Raw genomic sequence first — 16,403 nt, 5'->3', positions numbered from 1 at the left:
CCTATGTGTTTTCTCCTCCATTAGAATGTAAACTTCTCAAGAGCAGAGATTGTCTTACTTTTCTATTTGTATCCTCAGCACATAATAAACATTTAGTAAATATTTCATTCATTCATTCATTCATCTGCTCTCAGAACTTTATGACTGACTCACTGGACTATTAATTGATAAGCCTTTTAATTGATCTTGCATCTAATCACTCTATTTTCCAATTCCTCCTCCAAAAAAGCTGCCAAAATGATTTTTCAAAGGCGCAAGTATATTCATATAATTCTTCTGCTTAAGAACTTACTGTAACTCCTCTTTGCCTTTAGATTAAAATATAAATTCCTTTATCATGTAAACCCTTCAAAATCTGACTCCAGCTTATATTTCCAGACAGTTAAGTGGTACATTGGATAGAGAGAGAATCAATAAGATCTGAATTCAAATATGTGATCCTAGGCAGTCATTTAAACCTCTCTTGGTTTCAATGTCCTCATCTATAAAATGGGTTAAAAATAGCATCTTCTTCCCAAGATTGCTGTGAGAATAAAATGAGAATAAAATTTTACAAATCTTAAAGTACTTTACAAATGTTAACTATTATTATTTCCCCATCATATCTTCTCAGACTAGCAAAATTATTCTATTTCTTACATTTCCAGCTTCTGCCTAGGCACAGGCAATGAAATACTCACCATCCTTACCTCTACCTCTTGGAACCCCTCACTTCCTTTGAGATTCAGTTCAAATGGCATTTTCTAGAATTTTTTCTGATTCCTCTAATTGTGAATCTATTGCACATAGGCATTTCCTAAAGATTTATTTTGGGAATAAAACATTATATGAACAAAATATAAGTTTTGTAAGGACAGCAACTTGTCTTGTTATTGTATTTGTTGGATACAAACAGCATCTAGTATAAGATCTAGCAAAAAGGTAGATCTGAATGAATTGTTTGATTGATAAGCATTTTGTTGTTGACTCCAGACCTGTTACTTTATCCATTGTGCTATGCAGCTGCCCAAATGACTCCCATTTGGGGTTTTCTTGGCAAAGATACTGAAGTGGTCTGTTATTTCCTTCTCTAGCTCATTTTAGATGAGGAAAATGAGGCAAATGGGATTAAATGACTTGCCCAAGATCACATTGTTAAGTGTCTGAGACCAGATTTGAACTTAAGATCAACCTTCCCCACTTCAGGTCTAGAACTCTGTCCACTGAACCATCTAGCTGCTCACAACTCTCCTAGACCTCAGGAAAGGAGTAGTCATGATGGGAGTAAAACTTACACAATAGCAAGAAAAAAAATGAAACTCAAAACCTTACAAAAAATGATTGTTGAAAACTATATTTATATGTAGTTGGAAAATAAATAAACTTAATAAAAATAAACAGTAGGATATTATAGTTGATCAATTATATTTTATATATGTATATATATGCATTTTATATTTCTTCTTATCAGTGGGCTTCTTGAGACATGAGCCTACCAAGGAAATATCTGGATCAAAGAATATAGCATATTAATCACTTTAATTGCATAATTCAAAATTGCTTTCCATAATGATTAAACTTATTAATAGTTTCACAGATAATGCCCTAGAAAGCCTATCTTCCTACGAGTCCTGCAATGTTGACTATTCCTGTCTTTTGTCATCTTTGCTAATTTTCCGGGTTGAATTGAAACTTGAGTATTGTCTGATTTGCATTTCTCTTATTATTAGTGATCTGGAGCATTTTTTCACAGGGTTGTTAATAGTTTACAATTCTTTTGAACATTGGTGATATCCTTTGAACATATCTATTGGGGAATGATGTTTGACTTAATCACATATGTGTTAATTATTTTAATTAATTTTTAAAATTAGCAACAATCCTTCCCCAAACTAAGAATGAAAGAATAATAAGACTCTTGTTACAAATATGTATTATCTAGCAAAGCAAATTTCCACATTGGCCATGTTCAAAAAAAGGATATATAAATATGTGTATATATTTTTATATTTTGTTATGTATATATAGTATATATTATGTGTACATTATGTATGTAAATATACAATTATACATTTATATACATATAAAATTTATGTCTTATTCTATACTCAGTCTTTTTTCCCCTATCACAAGTTGAGTAGTATGTTTTATCAATAGTTCTCTGGAATCATGGTTATTCATCATATTGATCAGAGTTCCTAAGACTTTCAAAGTTCTATGTCTTTACAAAATTGTTGTCAATGTATAAATTGTTTTGATTCTCTTCATTTCCCTCAGCATTAATTCATACAAGTCTCTCCAGGTTTCTCTGAAACTATATTCTTCTTTATCATTTCTTATATCACAATAGTATTCCTACATATTTATATATCATATATAATATAATTTGCTCCACCATTTCCCAAATGATAGGGAATTGATTGCAATTCTTTGTCACTTCAAAAAGAATTATCAATATTTTTGTTTATCTTTAGATGTAGTTTTTTTGCTTAGGACTAATATTTGCTGTTCTAATTTCTCCCTCCTCCCTTCTCTCCTTTCCCTTCTATTTCCCTATTGAATGAAATCTATTTCTATAATAAACTGCATAATGTATTCTTATTTGTATGTATTCTTCCTCCTTTGATCAGTGGATATGAGATTAAAGTTCAAGTATCAAGCCACTTTCTTCACTCCTTGTACTTGTATTTGTACATCTCAGTTAGGTGGAATAATTTCCCTCATCTTTCCTTTTTGCTCCTCCAACAAGTATATTCCTTTACATTCTTTTTTTTTACATTCTTCTTTTAAGATCACTAAGACATAACACATATACCAAGACACTTCCATAACTTCTCTCTAATTGAATTCCTTCTATGACTCCAGATGATGATGGGGTTCTGAGGAAACACATATCATTTTCCCATATTTGAATGTAAACTTTAGTCCTTTATCATTTTTCCTTAATAGTTTCCTTTTAATGTTTCCCTTAACTATTTTGTTTGAACTCCATAGTTTCTACAGAGCCCTGGTTTTCATTAAAAATACATAGAAATTCTCTATTTCATTAAAAATCCATTTTCCCTTCTATAGCATTATACTCAGTTTTTCTGCTGTTATTTTTGGTTTTAATATTAAATTCTTTGCCTTCTGGAATATCATAATCCAAGCTTTTTACTTCATCTTAGTTGTGGTTGATAAATCATGCATGATCTTCAGTACTTTTTTAGTTTTTGTCTTTCTGGCTGATTTCAGTATTTTTTCTTAATCTGGAAGCTATGCATTTTGGCTATCATGTCCATAGGAGTTTTCATTTTGAGTTTTTTTTTCTCAAAATTTGACCAATTGATTCTATTTCCACTTTCTTCTCTAGTTCTAAGAGATTTGAGTCGTTTTCTTTTAAGATTTCTTGAAATGTGATGTTTAGGTTCTTTTTTTTTTGTCCATGGATTTAAGATGGTATTAGATATTTTCTCTTTAAACTATTTCCCAGGTCAGCCATTCTTTTTATGAAATACCTTACATTTTCTTCTATTTTTCCAGCCTCTTGACTTTGTTTTTAATATTTTTTGTTGTTCTGTGGAATCATTTGCTTTCTTTTCTTTTTTTCCAATCTAATTTTCAGGTAGTTCATTGCTTTGTGCCTTTTTGCCAACTTGTTCATTCCCTTTCCAATTCTTTTTTCCATAGCTCTTATCTCATGTCCAATTTTTAACTCTAGTACTCTGATTTCATGGACAATTTTTTTTAAATCCTTAAGAAAAAAAAACTTTTGCTTCATTTCTCTTATGAATTCTAGTTGAGTTTTTGTCCAAGCTGTATTTTTCTTTAAGGTTTTGCATGTAGATGTTTTAGAGTCACTCTCTTTCTCTGGGTTTCTATAGTAGATTGGTGGGGGTGAGATTCTTTTTTTTTTTTTTTTTTTTTTGCTCATTCTTCAAACTCAGTGTTAGGGGCTGAATTCTGTACATTTCTGGAAAGAAGATCTAGACTGGTCTTATTGCTACTTTCTTAGAAATATTGAGTGTTGTGTTATTCAAGTTCCTTACCTCTATAAACTGTCAGTGTTCCCAAATTTGTCTGACCCAGGGTAAATCTGATCACTGCCCTTCTGGACTGAGCTCTATAAATTCTTGGTCTAGGTTTGAGTCTGAACAACAGTCCAAATGTTGCTAGACTCACTGATGGTCAACTGAAAAACTGCTGATTCAGTCATAGAACCATATAGGGTATCTGTCTGCTTTCATAGTTGTATTCATCAATGGTCTTCTTTCCATCATGGAAACAAGATTTCCCCTTTTCAAATTCCTCTCCTTGCCTCCTCACTCTTTCTTCTATAATGTCTTCTTTCTTAGAGACCATAGAAATTATTTTCTCTTCATAGTTAGCCTTTGATTTGATTAGAATACATCTCATATTCCTATTTTCTTCCTCCTCTTTCCCTTTTTTGCATTCTCCCATTCTGTAATTTCGATTTGCAAAAAACTTTGATTCACCTAAAGACCAGGTGTTACGAGGTTTAGTTCATGGGGTTTCAAGCTTGTTTTTTCACCATAATATCTATTTGACTTCTGCTTTCTTAATTCTTTTGTACATATAGAAAGAAAGCTCTTAATGGTCTCTTTGTTATTCTTTTGCTATTATTGTCTTTAGTTACTATATTTGTTTTTCTCATATTTGTTGTCTGAGGTGTTTGAGAAGCAAATTATTTCCTTAGGTCTAATTTTCTCCTAGAAATATTCAAAATGTATTTTTTTAGGTTTTTTTTTTTTAGGTCTTTGCAAGGCAAACGGGGTTAAGTAGCTTGCCCAAGGCCACACAGCTAGATAATTATTAAGTGTCTGAGACCAGATTTGAACCCAGGTACTCCTGTCTCCAAGGCTGGTGCTTTATCCACTATGCCACCTAGCTGCCCCCAAATGTATCTTTTAATTGAACATCCATTTTTTTCACTTATAATTATTCTAGATTTGCCAGATAGGTCACCTTGGGCTGTATCTTGTGTTCCTTTACTTTTCAGAACACATTATTCCATTCCTTCCTCTGGTTTCTTCTAGGTACAGAAACTATTGCCTAGTATTATTCTAATTTACTTTTTTTTATATTTGACATCCTTTCTTCTTGTTTGCAGAACTTTGTTTTCAGGAAACTGCTTTGGAGTTTGCAGCTTAGGGTTTTGTTTTGTTTTGTTCTGGAGGCAATTTGTAGAGTTTTTAAATGGCACTTTGTTTTCTGTGTTCAGAAGTTTTGAACAGTTTCATACATTATTCTTGACTTGTCATATTCTGGTAGTGCTATAATCGTTGTGCCTCTGAATCCTGACTTCAAAATCAATATATTTTGCTTGTATAAAGATCATACTTTCTTTTATTATCATTGCTTTTTATTCCTCTTCTCCCAGATAGTCCTATGTTTCCATATATATGCATCCTGAACTATTTATTATCCTGTTTTTTGTTTCTTGGTTTAAGACTTGCCACTGTGGATCTGGTTTTTCTATTCTGACAATTATTTATGTTGTACAGTCAACAAATTCTGTTTTCATAATTCATATTCTTTTTTCTTATTCATTTTCTTAATTCTTATTTCTCTTTTGAGGCATTCTAAAACATTGTGTTAACTTTTGCTTTTTACGAATCTTATAGGATCCTCTGCCTCATCAAGTGTCTATTTTTCTTTGTCTTACAATACTTATTCACATATACTTGAACTCTTTTACATGCTCTGGAGGCCATATTCTCTTTTGCTATTATTATCTTCCTTGTTGGTTTATCTGTTTATGCTCAAGGTCTTTGAATTGTTTGTTTGTTTTTTTTAACTCCTGAGACCTTTGATAATTTCAGTCTTTTTTTGTTCCCCCTTATCTTTCCCTAGTGCTCACTTTCTGACTAATTCCTCTATGATAGTGGGTTTCTTGGGGACTGGATCTCAAAGCATCTCAGCTTCCTCCAATACTGAGCAATTCACTGGTTTACCAACCTTGGACTCCACTCCAAGCAGCTTGGGGGGGGGGGGGGGGGAGAGACAAATTTGACCCCATCTGAATGCTAAATTCTTTCCTTCAGACTTGTTGGAGTGTACAGTCATACATACCTGTCCTGGTACCCTTTTCTTCTGTTCTGTTGTCTGGCTGAGATCTGTTGCAGTGCAAAGAACTCTTAAATTATTATCACAGTCTGAGCATTATTTCTGCTGTTTAGATCTGTGAGGCACTGGAAGAAGAGAGCTGGGATGGGGTGTAAAAATTGAATTCATTTGCAAGTAAGTGGATTGACTTTGACAACCCTACCACTGGGAGCATGGGGAGGAGAGGGGAGTAAACGTGTTAAGAGTTAGGGATTAAGGGGTGGCTAGGTGGCACATTGGATAGGGCACTGGCCCTGGAGTCAGGAGTACCTGAGTTCAAATCTGGCCTCAGACACTTAATAATTACCTAGCTGTGTGACCTTGGACAAGCCACTTAACCCCTTTGCCTTGCAAAATCTAAAAAAAAAAAAAGTTAGGGATTAGTCTTCTCTGCTGTTACTTCATAGATTTTCTACCTTCAATCTAGGGTAGAATCTAAGATAGACACCTTCTTGGTGTCTTAGACCAAGGAAATAACTGAAATTATTTTAACTCTTGTGCAAAATTCCTCTTGAAGAGAGGTCCTAGGGGAAGATAGTCTTCCATCTAGTTAGTCACTACATAGAAGTCCTCATAGAATTTTAAAGTTAACAACTGCTTTCCTCACATCTACTCTGTAAGATGGGAAGTAAACAGAACCTGTTTATCAAAGTAGTCATCAGATAGGCAAATTTGTGGGCTTTGGGAGAGATGTAAGAGGCCATGCCCTAGACTGTGATATCCCCTGTTAATAAATGAAAGCTATGTATATTATAGACTTTTAGTGTCTTTCTTTGCCTATCTATAAATTAGAAATAATTATTGTTATTGATTTGCAATATTTGTAATAGTACCTTAAAAGCATGGAGAGACAATATATATGAATAGACAAGTATATGAGAATGGCTGACATTTTCACATGAAAAATACTGTATTTCCCTGAAAAAGCCCTAGCATGATTTTTTTCAGGATGCTTATAATATAAACTCTATCCCCAAAATAAGCCCCAGTTAAGATCAACCTGATGGAGGCATTTTGTACTTCCTTTGCAAGAAACAACTGATGATGGCCCTGGAGTCAGGAGGACCTGGGTTCAAATTTAGCCTCAGAAACTTAATTACCTAGCTGTGTGACCTTGGGCAAGTCACTTAAAGTCACTTAACTCCATTGCCTTGCAAAAAAATAAAGACACAAAGAATATATTAAATTATAAAATAATATTAATATATAAGTAAACATAAATAATATTGACATTAACATATAAAATAAATGATAACATAAATTACAATTAAGTATTTGTATATATACCCAAGCAAGGCACCTTTGGATGAGAGGTAAATGGTTTTGTAAACAGATGAACTTGAAACTTATTGCCGAATGACCAAATGGAGTACAGGCACAACACATGAATAAAGTATGCATTTGATAACTTCTGGATAAAGAAAGTTCTATTTCTAATCATCACTAAGGGCAAGGATGATAAGATTGAATGTGTTTCAGGCATTTATATTCTTAAAACTAAAAAAATCTAATGCATACAAGCAGTTATGAGGAAGTAGGTTGATTGAAAGCTGCCACTTGTTTTTTGAGGTGGCCAAAGAGATCTCTGAGATTCAGCCAACATTCAACATGCTGAAGACCTGAAGAACTTCCCCAGAAAGCAGACTCATAAACTGGGAAACAATCTTTACTTCTAGTATTTCTGACAAAGGACTCATTTCTAAAATATACAGAGAACTGAGTCAAAAATTTAAAAAAAAAGCCATTCCCCAATTGACAAATGATCAGAGGATATGCAAAGGCAATTTACAGATGAGGAAATCAAAGTGATCCATAGTCATAGGAAAAATTGCTCTAAATCATTAATTATTAGAGAAATGCAAATTAAAGCTTCTCTGAGGTACCACCTCATACCTCTCAGACTGGCCAATATGACCAGAAAGGACAATGATCAATGTTGGAAGGGTTGTGGGAAATCTGGGACACTAATACATTGTTGGTGGAGCTGTGAACCCATTAAATCTTTCTGCAGAGCAGTCTGGAACTATGCCCAAAGAGCAACAAAAATGTGCATGCCCTTTGATCCAGCAAATACCACTACTGGGCCTATACCCTGAAGAGATGATGAAAAAGGGTAAAAACATCACTTGTACAAAAATATTCATAGCAGCCCTGTTTGTGGTGGCAAAGAAGTGGAAATCCAAGTAAATATCCTTCAAATGGGGAATGGCTTAGCAAACTGTGGCATATGTCATGGAACACTATTGTTCTATTAGAAACCAGGAGGGATGGGAATTCAGGGAAACCTGGATGGATTTGCATGAACTGATGCTGAGTGAGATGAACAGAACCAGAAAAACAGCAACATGGGGGTGATGATCAACCTTGATGGACTTGCTCATTCCACCTGATTGTTGTAAATCAGGTATAACTTGGGGCTCTCTTCGATAGAGAATACCATCTGTATCCAGAGAAAGAACTGTGGAGTTTGAACAAACCAAGGACTATTAACTTTAAGGGGAAGAAAACTGATATCTTATTGTCTGATCTTCTATCTCTCATACTTTATGCTTCTTCCTTAAGGATATGATTTCTCTCTCATTACATGCAATTTAGATCATTGTACAAGGAAACAATGTAAAGACTGATAAATTGCCTTCTGTGGGGGGTGGGGGGAGGGAAGTAAGATTAGGGGAAAAAATTGTAAAACTCAAAATAAATAAAATCTTTTAAGAGAGAGAGAGAGAGAGAGAGAGAGAGAGAGAGAGACTGAGACTTGAAGGAATCATGGGAATCAATGACTACATTGAAAATGGAATGGAGGGGTGGCTAGGTGGCTCAGTGGATAAAGCACCAGGCCTGGGGTCAGGAGTACCTAGGTTCAAATCTGGTCTCAGACATTTAACAATTACCTAGCTGTGTGGCCTTGGGCAAGCCACTTAACCCCGTTTGCCTTGCAAAAACCTAAAAAAGAAATGGAATGGAGAGAAATCACTGTGGAAACTTTAAGGAGCTGAGATTGCAAGAGGAGGTAACTTGAGTGGAGAATTCATGGGACAAAATCACGGGAGGGTTGTGTTGCCAATGCACTATGAGCAGGCTGCATGGACAAGACAGGCTTATTTAAGGAGAGCTCTATTCCTGGACATAAGAGACTGGGGGCAATGGTTCTACAGGAAATGGAGTTGCAAGAAATTCAGACCAGAATTTGGGGTTGGAGAGTTATGATGATGTTCCATAAGAGGATGCCATGATTGTTTGAATAAATGTAGATTGTTGTACATTTTTTTAAAAATCACCTGAAAATAAACCCTAATGTGTCTTTTGGAGCAAAGATTAATATAAGACCAGGTCTTAATTTAGGGAAATAAGGTAGTACAATCCAGGGCTGTCGAACTCAAGGATCCCTGAGGGCTACATAATGGCTCGGCAAACCACAAAGTAGCACGATCTTTGTTTACTGTATTTTTATTAAACATTTCCCAATTATGTTTTAATCTGGTTCAGAACCCTGAAGTTGCATTAGAAAGTGAGAGATAAGGATTCTAATGTCACCTCAACTGTTAACTAGTGGGATGATGAATAGATCATGTCATCTCTCAGTTGACTAGAACACTGAAACTGCAGTTTGGCCGAACCTGAGCTCAAATCCAACTCTAGATACTGGTTGAGTGACCCATTGCTTGCCTCAGTTGTGTCATCCATAAAATAGGGATAGTAATAGCACCTACCTCTCAGATGATTGTGAAGACAAACTAAGACAAGATTTATAAAGTGCTTTGCAAACCTTAAAGCAATATGCAAATCCTAGCTTTATTATTATTGATTAAATGAAGGGATCCCTTTAAATTCTAAAATCCTATGATTCTATGTGTTTTACTTTTTTTTGAACAAAATAGTATCACAGAATTTTCTTTCTTAAGATCATTGGATAATAAGTGCTTTGAGGTTATATAATTCAGCCTCCTTATTTTAAGGTTAAGAAAACTGAAACCCAAAGAAGTGGGGTGTACAAGGTTATGCCAAGAGAAAACAGTAGAGCCAACTTCCTAACCCAGTCCACTGAATCAATTCATTGGTCTTTCCCTTTCAGGCAGTTTAGTTTATAAATAAATTAGCTTAGTAACTAAACTAAGCTCTGGAACTCTTTCCTACTTTCTGTGTGAATTGTTTTGGGTTTCGTAATTTCTGCAAATATGATTTGAGCTTCCATGAACAAGGCAGAAACATTATAACCCAACCACAAAATGTTTGTGGCAGAATAGCAAGGTAACAAGCCATTGAATTAATTTGGTTTTCTATATACAAATTGGTGAGAATTCATAGGCTCCTGAGGGATTATAAACTTATTTCCCTAGCTCCTTAGAATATCAAATGGAGTACACAACTCCTTCAGAAACCCATATGCCTAGGGAGGGAGGAAAGAAAAACAAAACTTCAGATGTCGGTGTCTTCTGCTTTGGTGGAGCTTCTACCTCATCTTTTCTTTGTCTTCCTAGTCTCAGAGAATGTCAAAACTTCAGAGTAGATAATTGCTCTATGCTAGTTCCCGAATCATTAGGATTCTACTAGAATTGTAGCTCAGGCCACCACAACAGTCTCACTTCACATAGCTCTAATTATCTCTCCTCATTGACTACAGCAGATTGTCTTCTCTTTTTCTACTTCCCCCTCAACATCCATGCATTGACCTTTCTTCTAAACCTGTGGCTTCTCAGAAGACTCCCCATCAATCAGAGAATATATCTTGCATAAAAACTGTTCTGTACTCAAATATATATCCATCTAGGTATTTCTCCCATTGAATATTATACTCTGGGTCTTAAAATTCATGAGAAATAAAATTCTTATGCTTTTCCCCCTTGTCCATGAAAATATGTGAAAAATGTATTTTTTTATTTTTCCAATTACCTATATTCATTTTTTGATTTTGATTTCTGTATTTTTTCTACTTCCCTCCCCCTCCCTGATAGCAAATAATCTGATATAATTATATAGGTACTATGTTTGACATATTTTCATGTTAGTCATGTTGTGAAGGAAGAATCAGAACAAAATCAGAACCAAAAAAAAAAGAATATTGCTGGATCAAAGTTTCTAACCCTTTGGGCATAATTCCAAATTGCTCTCCAGAAAGGTTGGATCAGTTTACAACTCCACCAACAATGCATTAGTGTTGCAGTTTTCTCACATCCTCTCCAACACTTCTCATTTTCCTTGTTTGTAATTTTAGCCAATCTGATAGGTTTGAGGTAGTATATCAGATTTGTTTTAATTTGCACATGTATTTTAAATCATCTACTTTTACATAAAAGTTTATGAATTTTCCCATTTGTCTTTCTTGAACATGATGCTGGGAGAAAATCTGGAGCAAAAAGGGTCAAAAAAGCATAGGGTTTTCACCCAACTTCTAATAATCTAAGAATAATGGCCACAATGAAGTCAAATCTGTGAGCTGGTATGGAGAGTCTATGAGTTGGAAGTAGTATGAAATAGCAGGCATTCCTTATGCCCTTGGCATGGTCTTCAAAAAGTTGTCTTTCCAACCCCAGTAGAATAAACAATGTGTTTATGCAAACCCAAGCTGCTTGTGCTTTTATATTCCTCAATTCTTTACTTCTCTAGTATGTTCCCTAAAATAAGAAAATGAACTTTTAGTGACAACCAGAATGAAGGGGTTGTTGGAAGAACTCCTATATCAGAACTTCCATGCTGTCATTATTCTTAATTAGTGACTCTCAAATAGGAGTCAAAGGACCTGGTTTCCTATCTCATCTTTGCCACTTACTACTTTTATGACCTTGGAAAGAGAAGTGGGGTTATGTGGTAGATAGAGAGTAGATTGGGATCAAGAAGATCTAGATTGGGGAAGCTAGGTAGTACACTGGATAAAGCCCCTGCCCCGGAGTCTGGGAGTCCTTAGTTCAAATTGACCTCAGAAACTTATTAACCATGTGACTCTGGATAAGCCACTTCACCCTGATAACCACCCCTCCCCCCCAAAAAAGAAAAGAACTGAATTCAACTGTCACTTTTTTTTAACTTATTGTTCGACAACAGGAAAATCACAACTCAGCTCCCCAGACTACTCCCAAAGGTTTTAAGTTGCAAAGACTTTCCTCATCAAGAGTTTCCTATGTCAACAAAATGACAGGTTCAGTCCTCGTACCATTACCTTGGCTCAGGATATTCATCCTTATAACAAACAGGTCTGACTAGGTAATTTCTAGAGTCTTCTTAACAACTCTGACATTTTATGATTCTATGGTATTGTTCTAAAGCAGAGGGAGAAATGCTGGATGAGGAGGGATGATAGTGGAGATTATCTGGAAGTAACTGGGATAGAAAAACAAAAAAACATCAAAAAACTTTTTTAAAGCAAAGGAAGATTAGGAAGAAGGCATGTGTGAAAGTATTGTTAACATTGTAGTCAAAGTAAATAAGGAAATGGCAAAGTCCTGAGGTTTATTTGAAAATGGATAGTAGTCACCCTGTATTCTGTCTTCCTTAATCTAGAATTTTCTACTGTTTTGGCTCCCTTTAGTTCAATTCAGTATGTTTCAGAAGAACTGATTAAAGTTTTCAACCTATCTATAAGCCATCAGGTGGTCATCAACTTTTACCAAACTGGTTGTGATTGGCAGTAAGTGGTTAGGGAAGATCTACCCAGGTTCTTTCTAATTAACAAGGCCAGGTCATAAATCATCACATTTCAGAACAAGGAAAGAACTGAGTAAGATCATATAGTCTAACACTTCCTTTTTCCAGAGGAGGCAGCTAAAGCCCAGATTAATGACTTGTCCTAGGTCATCTATCATCTCAGGTCATATATAATTCCTAGGTCAGAGCTCTTTAATAATGGATAAAATAGGATGCTCAAATATAGGATTAATGTGATTCTCTTGGCTTGGTGGTCTTTGTAAGGGAAAGTTTAAAGGCTAGCTGGTAGGCTGTGATTAATACTTCTGGAAATTCCACTGGAAATTTCCCTCAGCCTTCCCTTCCACAGGACAAGAAAGACCATTTCAATAGTTTTTTAACTGTCTCTGATTTGTCTCTTCCAGATACAATCCATCTTTACTCAGCTGTCAAATTTTTCTAAGCATTGGACTGACCATGTTACCTCTTCCTGTTCAGTGAGCTCTAGCATCTACCTTTTACTTGCAGAATTTTAAGTATGAACTCCTGTTTGACCTTTCTAGGCTTCTCACAACTCCTTGCTGTCCATGAACTGTATAATCCAATTAACCATCCTACTTGTATTTCTTGAACTCTATCTCCTCTCTGTGACCTTGAACTGGCTATCCTCCATGCTTGGAATGCTCTGCTCTACATGTGTTTTAGTATCCTTGAAGACTCAGTTCACCTTCTGTGGGAAGTCTTTTCCAGTTCTTCCAGATGCTAATGCCTTCCCTTTCATCACATTATTTTCCACCTTCATTTCTGTATATGTATAGCTGAACAAAGCTGAAAGCATTCAGACTGGGCCCATTACAGATTTGTTACATCGCCTCATCTGGGTCCTCACAGCCCCTAGGCAGTTCTACCCAAACCTTATTAACTCACTATCCCACTCTCCACAGCTCTTCCAAAACTCTTCATCCCCCTCAAATCTCACATGGCTTCCCCTACCCCATCCTCTCAGATGAGAACTTTGATTTATATTTTACAGAAAAAATTGAGACAATTCACTCTGATCTCCCTTTTCCCTCCTCTGTCCTAACACTCAGATGCCTTCTGTCTCTTATCTCCTCCTTTACTCCACTTTTACATGAAGAGATGGCTCTACTCCTTATCAAGGTAAACCCCTCCACCTACATAAGCAATCTCACCCCTCTGCCATGCCCAAATTCTTTCTTATCTTTAAGCTTTCCCAGTCTACTGGCTCCTTCCCTACTGCCTACAAACACGCCTGTCTAGCAGTCATCCTCCTTGTTTGATCCTTCCATCCCTGCTAATATCCTTTATCTATTCTTGCCTTTTGTGACTAAAAAACTTGAGGCCATTTCTTTTTTTTATTGATATTTTACTTTTCCAATTATGTGTTATGAAAGTTTTTTAACATTCATCCACAAGCATATGCATATTTTTAAATTACCTAATTTCCTTCCACTCTCCTTTCTCACCCTCCACCCCTCAGCAGCTAACAGTCTGGTGAATATTATACATATACATTTGTGTTTAATGTTTATAGATTAGCCATTTTCTTTTTTGAAGAATTAGGATTAAGGGAACAGAAAACCATGAGGAGAGAAAAACATAAGAGAAAAAATTTAAAAGTGAATTGTAGGGTGGCTAGGTGGTGCAGTGGATAAAGCACTGGCCCTGGAGTCAGAAGTACCTGCATTCAAGTCCGGTCTCAGACACTTAATTACCTAGCCGTGTGGCCTTGGGCAAGCCACTTAATCCTATTTGCCTTGAAAAAAAATCTAAAAAGAAAAAAAGTGAATGTAGTGTCCATTCAGATTCTGTAGAGTTTTTGTTTTGTTTTTCTTCCTCTGGACGTGGATGGCACTACTGTCCATGAAAGGTCTCCTAGAGTCGTCCTAGCTCCCTGAACTGCTGAGAGGAGCTGCATCCATCAAGGTTGATCAACTCACAATACTGTTGTTAATGTGTACAATGTTCTCTTGGTTCTGCTCCTGACAGCATCAGTTCCTGTAATTCATTACATTCAATAGATGATTCCACTTTATCTCTTCCCATTCTTTTCTTAACCCTTTACAATCTGGCTTCCAATCTCACTGTTCCACTACAATTGCTCTCTTCAAATTTACCAGTGATGTCTTTAACTAATAAATCCAATGATTTTTTCTCAATCCTTATTATTCTTGACCTCTGACACTGTGGACCACCCTCTTCTCTTTCATATTCTCTTTTCCCTGTTTTTTGGATACTACTCTCTCCTATTATCTAAGAAAACACTGTCTTCTTTGCTGGATCCTCCTCTAGGCCATGCTCTCTAACCACCAGTATCCCTGAGAGTTCTGTCCTAAATTCACTCTATGCTACTCATTTGGCTATCTCATCAGTTCCGATAGATTTAATAACCATCTCTTTCCTGAGGATTCTGAAATCTATCCTGCCCTAATCTCTATCTGCTGACCTCTAAGCTCCCATTTCCAACTGCCTTTCAGATATTTTGAATTGGATGTCCAGTAGACATCTTAAACTCAACATTCCAACATAATTATCTTTCCCCCTAAAAGATACCCCCTTCCAAACTTTCTTATTTTAATTTTTTTTTTAGGTTTTTGCAAGGGAAATGGGGTTAAATGGCTTGCCCAAGGCCACACAGCTAGATAATTATTAAGTGTCTGAGGCTGCATTGAACTCGGGTACTCCTGACTCCAGGGCTGGTGTTCCATCCACTGTGCCACCTAGCCACCCCAAACTTCCTCACTTCTAAAGGCAGTTAACACAAGCCTAGTTCACCATACCCTCAACCTAGGTGTCATCCTCAACTCTTATCTCTCCTCCTCTATATCTAATCTATTGGCAAAGGCTACAATTTCACCTTTGCAATATCTCTCAAATACTCCTGTCCTACTGTTTGTGGGCATCAAGCCTCTTCCACTCCATTGTGATTTTTCCAAAGCACCGGTAAGATCAAGTCATCCCCTTCTCAATGAACTCCACTATTTCTATGTCATCTTTAGGATTAAATACAAAATCCTGTTTGATGTTCAAAGTCCTTCATAACCGTTTCTCCTCCCTCCTCCTCCTGCTTTTTTAAACTTGTACCTTACTTCACAACATGGACATTGGTCTCCTCGATGTTTCTCAAACAAATTCAAATTCAAATCCCTCTTCTGTTTACAGCCTCTGTGACCTTGGACAAGTCACACTACTTCTCTGAACCTCACCTTTGCCATCTGTACGATAATTGCCTTGGTAGCCTGAGATCTCTTTAGGGTCTGGGTCTATGAACACACAGCCCTAGGAAATGTTTTTAAGAATCCTGTTCTTTCCAATCTCCCTCTCCATGATTTGAGTCACTGGTAAGTTCAGTCCAAGCTTTGGGGGCATAAGGAGACCCTTCCTGACCCAACACTCACCCGCTTTATGTACGAAAGATCTTACAATCCCCAAGGTGAGGCACAGGGTCCTAGGAAGGGAGAACCACTTCTCGCTCCCCCTGGCCCTTGCCCCGGAGCCTCCCCTCCTCACATATGCTCCTTTATTCTAGATCCCTTCTCGCCTTGTTTCCACGTATCATTCTCATAATTTTGGGGGTTTTTGGCTTGTCCCGGATCCGGGGCACCAGGGAGGGCAGGACCCCCGTGAGGATGGTCCCAGGGCATCGTCCGCCTCATTAGAGGTCCGAGCCCCCCGGGACT

The 16,403-nt window shown here is 36.5% G+C and overlaps 1 protein-coding gene across 2 annotated transcripts in view; it reads left to right on the top strand.

The window, feature by feature from the left end:
- LOC141513043 (nuclear ubiquitous casein and cyclin-dependent kinase substrate 1) overlaps nt 1-16,403 on the top strand; it is a 75,730-nt gene that overhangs the window by 21,496 nt on the left and 37,831 nt on the right. The window lies entirely within an intron of this gene.

The sequence above is a fragment of the Macrotis lagotis genome, chromosome 2 (genome assembly GCF_037893015.1).
Source record: "Macrotis lagotis isolate mMagLag1 chromosome 2, bilby.v1.9.chrom.fasta, whole genome shotgun sequence".
Classification (NCBI taxonomy): domain Eukaryota; kingdom Metazoa; phylum Chordata; class Mammalia; order Peramelemorphia; family Peramelidae; genus Macrotis; species Macrotis lagotis.
Note: the sequence above shows the minus strand (reverse complement) of the source record. Positions and strands in the feature narration are given on the sequence as shown.